Raw genomic sequence first — 6,423 nt, forward strand, 5'->3', positions numbered from 1 at the left:
TCATGATAACCGGAGAAAAGATTGAAGTTGTCAAGGATTTCATTTTACTTGGATCCACAATCAACGCCCATGGAAGCAGCAGTCAAGAAATCAAACGATGTATTGCATTGGGCGAATCTGCTGCAAAAACCGGTAAAAACCCATTGTCGTTGAGTACGACTCATAGCCGGACCGTATAGGACTGAGTAGAACTGCCCCATAGGGTTTCCAGGGAGTGGCTGGTGGATTCCAACTGCCAACCATTTTGGTTAGCAGCCGATCTTTGAACCACTGCTGCAAAAGACCTCTTTAAAGTGTTAAAAAGCAAAGATGTCACTTTGAGGCTTAAGGTGTGCCTGACCCAAGCCATGATATTTTCAGTCTCCTGATATGCATTTAAAGCTGGACAATGAAGAAGGAAGACCGAAGAAGAGTTGATGCCTTCGAATTACGGTGCTGGTGAAGACTATTGAATATCCATGGATTGCCAGAAGAATGAACAAATCTGTCTTGGAAGAAGTACAGCCAGAATGCTTCTTAGACGCCTTTGGACATGTTATCAGGAGGGACCAGTCCCTGAAGAGGGATATCATGCTTGGTAAAGTAGAGGGTCAGCAAAAAAGAAGAAAACCCTCAATGAGACGGATTGACACAGTGACAACAATGGGCTCAAGCATAACAACGATTGTGAGGATGACACAGGACCGGGCAGTGTTTTGTTCTGTTGTACATAGGGTCGCTATGATCAGAACTGACTCGACGGCACCTAATAACACCACCAACAGATGCGTAACACCTCTCGCCAGACAGGGACACAAGGTCGATGCTGCTCAGCAGTGTGTCTCCAGGGCCTGGCGCACAGTAGGTGCTCAAAACGTGATTATTGATTGAATTAGTGGGAAATGTGCATACAGCTTTTTAGAACCAAAAACCAAACCCACTGCCATCGAGTCAATTCCCACTCATAGCGACACCATAGGACAGAGTAGAACCGCCCCATAGGATTTTCAAGGCTGTAATCCTTACAGAAGCAGACTGCCACATCTTTCTCCCTCCTAGAGGTTGGTAGGTTCTAACTGCTGACCTTTCGGTTAGCAACAGATAGCTTTAACTACTGTGCCACCAGGGCTCCTCCAGCTTTTTAGGGCTACCTTTAATACTGGCAACATGGCTGGGAGATGGTATTACTAGTCCCCTTCAAGGATGGGGAAACTGAGGTGCAGAGAAATGCAGTCACCGGCCCAAAGGCACGTGGGAGTGGATGACTGACCCTGGGACAAGCTCACGTCACTGAACCTCAGATCACCTCTACACAGCAGTGCCCTGTGGGGCATCAGGGCCTCAGCTGCCCCATCTCTCAAGAGAGTGTTAGAGCGGAAGATGGGTAGAAGAGGAGTCATTTCATTGAGGGTGCTGTTCTCAGCGCTGGGCTTGGCCTCCATGTTAAGATCCCCGTGGTATGCTGGGCCCGCTCCCTCCCCCAGGAACTCCCTCATAGGGCAAGTTAGATGCATGCACCTCCTCAAACCAGGTGACACGTTCTACCTCTGAAGGTTTGGGGGGCTTATGGGGGATCTCCCTGGGGAAGCCACGAGGACCATCATTAAGGAATCTGACCTGAGCAAGAATGCTGTTCTGGGGGGTGTCTCTGGGAGTCCCCCAGGTGGGTTCTTTTGATGGAGGGGTGGTCTCTGAGATGGGACGAGGAAGAGGGCTTCCCCTGACAAAGGCGAGTGTAGGAGCTGCTGCTGGAGCTGGGCAAGGGAGGGTTAATTGCCCAGAAAAATGCTGCCTGAGGCCCTGTCTCCAGTGGCGTGGACAGCCAGGCTTAGGCATGCACGGAGGACAGCTGGCCTGGTGCATAGGAGCCAGGGTACAGCCTGGAGGCCCATCGATGAGGAGGGGGTCAGTGGGGGGACAGGAGCAAAGGAGGAGGCATGTCTGCTGGGGGGGCACTAACTGAGCACTAGACCCTCCAGAGCTTGGACGAGACGTGGTCTTCTGCTCTTTGCACCAGGGCCCAGGGCTGTGGAGGACGTCCACATGTGTTACAGCAAAGGGGAACTGGGTAGGACGGTCATGTACAGGCTGTGTGACCTTGGACTCCCTGGCAGGCCTTCTGATACTCAGCTACAAAACCAGGAAAATAATACCTCCTTCCCGGCTTAAATGAGAGATTGCAGGTAAAGTGCGATACAGATCTGTTCTTGATATTATGACTTAATTTTGACATGTTGTTAGGTGCATGGAGCCGACTCTGACTCATAGCGACCCTTTAGGACAGAGTAGATCTGCCTCATAGGGTTTCCTTGGCTGTAATCTTTATGGGAACATATTTCCAGGTCTTTCTCCCACAGAACGGCTGCTGGGTTTGAATCGCCAACCTTTCAGTTAACAGCTGAGCGCTTTAACCACCGTGCCACCAGGGCTCCTTTTCTGCAACCAACCAAACCCAAAAACCCAAACCCACTGCCACTGAGTCAATTCCAATTCGTCTGTGCAGCCTTAATTTTGGTATACTCAGTCCTAAATCTCGGCTTAAGCAGGTCCTCCTGCCTAGCGTACCAACCCCTGGGAGGGAGAAGCTCAAGGAAACAGAAGCGCAAGGAGCAGGAGGCCTGGACACGGGAGAGAGGGACGGCAGTCAGAGAGGACTTCCCAGAGGAAGGGGCGTTCCAGTTGAGACTGGAAGAGAGGAGTTAGCTCAGCACAGTGATAGGTTGGGAGGTGGTAGCTGACCTGGTCCCCCTTAATTCGGTCCTTTCTTTATTCACTCAGTAACTCATTACATATGTACTGAATTCTGGGGCTAAACCTGCGAAGAGGCAGACATTCCTAGCAGACATTCTAGTGGGGGCGACCCAATAAACAAGGCAAGGCAGGAAAATAGAATGTCAGACAGTGAGAAGTGCTAGAGAGGAAAATAAAGCAGGGGAGGGGGCTGGCGGATTCCAGGGGCGGGAAAGGCGGTGTCGGAAAAGGCTTCTCTGAGAAATGCCATTTGAGCAAAGGCCTGAAGGAGATGGAGGAAGGTTCCATGGGGCTCAATGAGGAAAGAATGTTTTGGATAGAGGCAAGCGCAGAGGCCCTGAGGCTGGTGTGCCAGGGGGGATCCCCTCCTAGCTGCCCGCTGCTCTGCTGGGGTTGCCAGTAGCTCACCTCGGTCCTGGTACATGAACCAAAAACACCCAAACCAGCTGCTGTCAAGTTGATTCCAACTCATGGTGACGTCGTGTGTGTCAGAGTAGAACTGTGCTCCGTAGGGTTTTCAATGGCTGATTTTTCCGAAGTGGCCTTTCTTTCAAGATGCCTCTGGGTAGACACAAACCTCCAACCTTACAGGGAGCACTTAACTGTTTCTGCCACCCGGGGACTCTCTCGGTACCTGACAGCTGCCCAGACAGAGCAGGAGGGGGCCGCCCATCTGGATAGCAGGCCTTCCCCGGCCTCCCCCTCTAGCCCACCCTGCCCAGCCTGGTACCCCCAGAGGGCCCTGCCTGCTCATCCCTCCTCCCCCTGCCTGCCTGGTCCCCACACCCACCCGCACCCCAAGATGATCAAGGACAATAAAAGCTGGCTTACAAGCAGCTGGTGATTAATTGCAAAGTTAATTAAAGAGGCAGTAATTGCACTTAGGTTTCAGAGGACGGAGCTGTGTCTTGGGCAGGGGCGGCTGGTCAGCCTAGGTCTCCCTGACGAGGTGGGGCTGGGAACCTGAAGAATTTGAAAAGGCAGAAAGAAGAAACAATCGACATATTTAAAAAGTGGTTGTTTCGACCATAGCTGGCGTGCTTCATTTGATGGGGTCCGGTGGTGGGCTGAGTTATGTAAGCTTGTATTTTTCCACGTCGGAAATATTTCCTTAACGAAAAAATGGGGGGATGGTAAAGTATTTAGAGTTTGGGATGTATAAACGGCCTCAAATACCAGGCGCCTCACTTTACACAAAGACGAGGGCCTCAAACGTGTGTAAATCAAGTCCCGCCCGCTCACCCAGCACATCCTCACGCCTGCGACGCTCCGTCTTCATTTCTGATTGATTTTCCCAAGCAGAGGCTCCGAATTCTTTGCTTTAAGTGTCAGGCTGTCTCTGTCACGTAGTTAATGACCTATAAAGCGCTTAGAACGTCCTGGAGGAGATGCTATCCGGACGCACCCTGTGGTGTATCCTCGCCCACTGTCAGTAATCACCCCTCATTTATTTGCTCTGATTGGTTTGGAATTTGCTCTCAGGTTTCCCTAAAGCCGAGCCCGCCAGGAATGGTCCCATTCCGTGTGGGCACAGGCAGGTGCAGGGGTTGGCACTCAGGGGCAATGTGGCCTCTTCCTCAAGAACCCTTGACCAGGGATGCCCTCGGCCCAGGTGGGGCACTGTCCTGCCTCTCTGACACACGTTCCCCACTGCCTCATTCCTCCCGTGGCCGTGGCCACTATGGACTTGTTATCATCTCTCTGCAGCCTCCACCTGTCTCCTGAGTCCTGACCTGCTCCCTCGATAACCTGGGGACACCTCCCCCTGGTTGCCTCCTGGATTTCTTCCCACCCCTGTATTTCTGGTGGATGAGAGGTTGAAACTTGAGGTGATTTGAGGCTAGCAGGAGGTGTGCAGAAATGAGGCTGGGGGAGTCTGAGAGGGCAGAACTGTCTGTCTCTGATTCTCAGCCTCCATCACAGTGGAGTTGGGTAAATGTTGAAAGAATGAATGGATTGTAAGAGCCCTGAGTGCAAGGGGTCAAGCCTTGAGCCTATGGACAGTGGAAGCTACTGTGAGGTTTTGCGTATGGTGTGAGGTAGGGGTCCAATACATCCTTTTGCATGTTTTCCTGGGATCATTTGTTGACAACACAGTTCTTTCCCTCTTGGATTATCTTGGCACCCTTGTTGAGAATCAATTGGCCATAAATATAAGATACTTTGGGGTTTTGAGAGGGGAGTGACATGATTAGATCTGTGGTATAGAAAGACCATTTTGAGGGTGGGGACTGGGAAGGGCTGGAAAGAAGAGGGGTTGAAGGAAGACTATGATGGGTGTGCTTGGCAGGGGAAGGAAGGAGGGGTCTTGGGAGAAGATAGGTCCCTGGAGTAGCCTGGGGCCCTGGTGGGGAGCTAGGCACAGGACTACGCCCTGGGCAATGGCAGTGAGGTCAGTGGAAACCTGTGGAGCTCATTGGGAATTGGGGTAGGGTGGGCAGTGGGCAACAGAGGCAAAGCCCTCAAGGTCTACCAAGTGGTAAATTAAAACTCACTCTAGCATTTGCAGAGGAGGTTTTCAGGTACTGAGAAGATTGCAAATGCAAAACAATGCCAATTATAGCAGCATTATCCCGGATTATAATGCTTCACAGCTCACACCTCCAGGCTCGCTATGTTCGGGATTTTCCAGTGGGATTTTTCCAGCAGGATCCAAACGTCCAGGCTGCTTGGAGCCAGGCTCCCAGTGGGTGTGGGCAGCAGCAGGTTCGACCCCATGACCTCTGCTGACCTGTCTCCATTACCCCAGCAGACATGCCTGGGGTCAGGAGACCCCACCTCCCTGCAACAGTTTTGAGAAACCCTGATGTGAGCAGATGTAAAATGGACAGGCCATCACAGAAGGAATTTTGCCCCTGTTTGGACTTCCCCAGCCGCAGGAGGACACTGAGGTGCTCTCTGGATCTTTCTGCCTGACCCCCTGCCCCACCCCCACGTGGACTACCCAAGTCTGAGAGCCGGCCCAGCTGTTCTCCTTCTGGGCTGCATAGCCTACAGCCAGTTAGCCTTCCTGAGCCACAGTTTCTGCTTGGGTAAGATGAGGAGACAAGCCCCCCACTTTGCAGGGCTGTCTTGAGGATGAAGTGAGGTACTGTAGATAAAGAGCCCAAGGAAGAGAAGCCGGTATAACCTTTGTGCGTGGCGCTTTGGCAGTGTCTGTTAACATGTAAACGCCACATCTCGTGACTCAGCAATTCCTCCTTGTCATTTCCCTGGAGAAAGTTTTGCAGATGTGTCCAAGAGGGCACGCACAAGGATGTCCCCCGTGAGGCTGAAAAATCGCAAACAACGGAAAAGGCCACTATGGCACAAACAGTTAAGTGCTCGACTTCTAGCCAAAAGGTTAGTGGTTCAAACCCACCCAGAGGCTCCTCAGAGAACAGATCGCGTGATTTGCTCCTGAAAGGTTGCAGCTTTGAAAACTCTGTGGAGCAGTTCTACTCTGCACACATGGACTCTCCATGATCGGAATCGACTCGGACAGCAACTAACAGCAACAGCAGGGGCCCAATTAAATTAGCATCCATTGTGCCTGTGGAATCCGTTGCTGTAAATGTAATCTGAGCGTGGCAGCCCCCGTGTGCTGTCTCAGGCAGATCCCCACCACGTGGGGCTGCATGAACAAAGCAAGCGCAGCACCACCTACAGAATGATCCCATCTGGGCACGAGCACCGCGCGTTTTATATGTTTGC

This window comes from Trichechus manatus, unplaced genomic scaffold (genome assembly GCF_000243295.1).
Source record: "Trichechus manatus latirostris isolate Lorelei unplaced genomic scaffold, TriManLat1.0 scaffold00069, whole genome shotgun sequence".
In the NCBI taxonomy this organism is placed as follows: domain Eukaryota; kingdom Metazoa; phylum Chordata; class Mammalia; order Sirenia; family Trichechidae; genus Trichechus; species Trichechus manatus.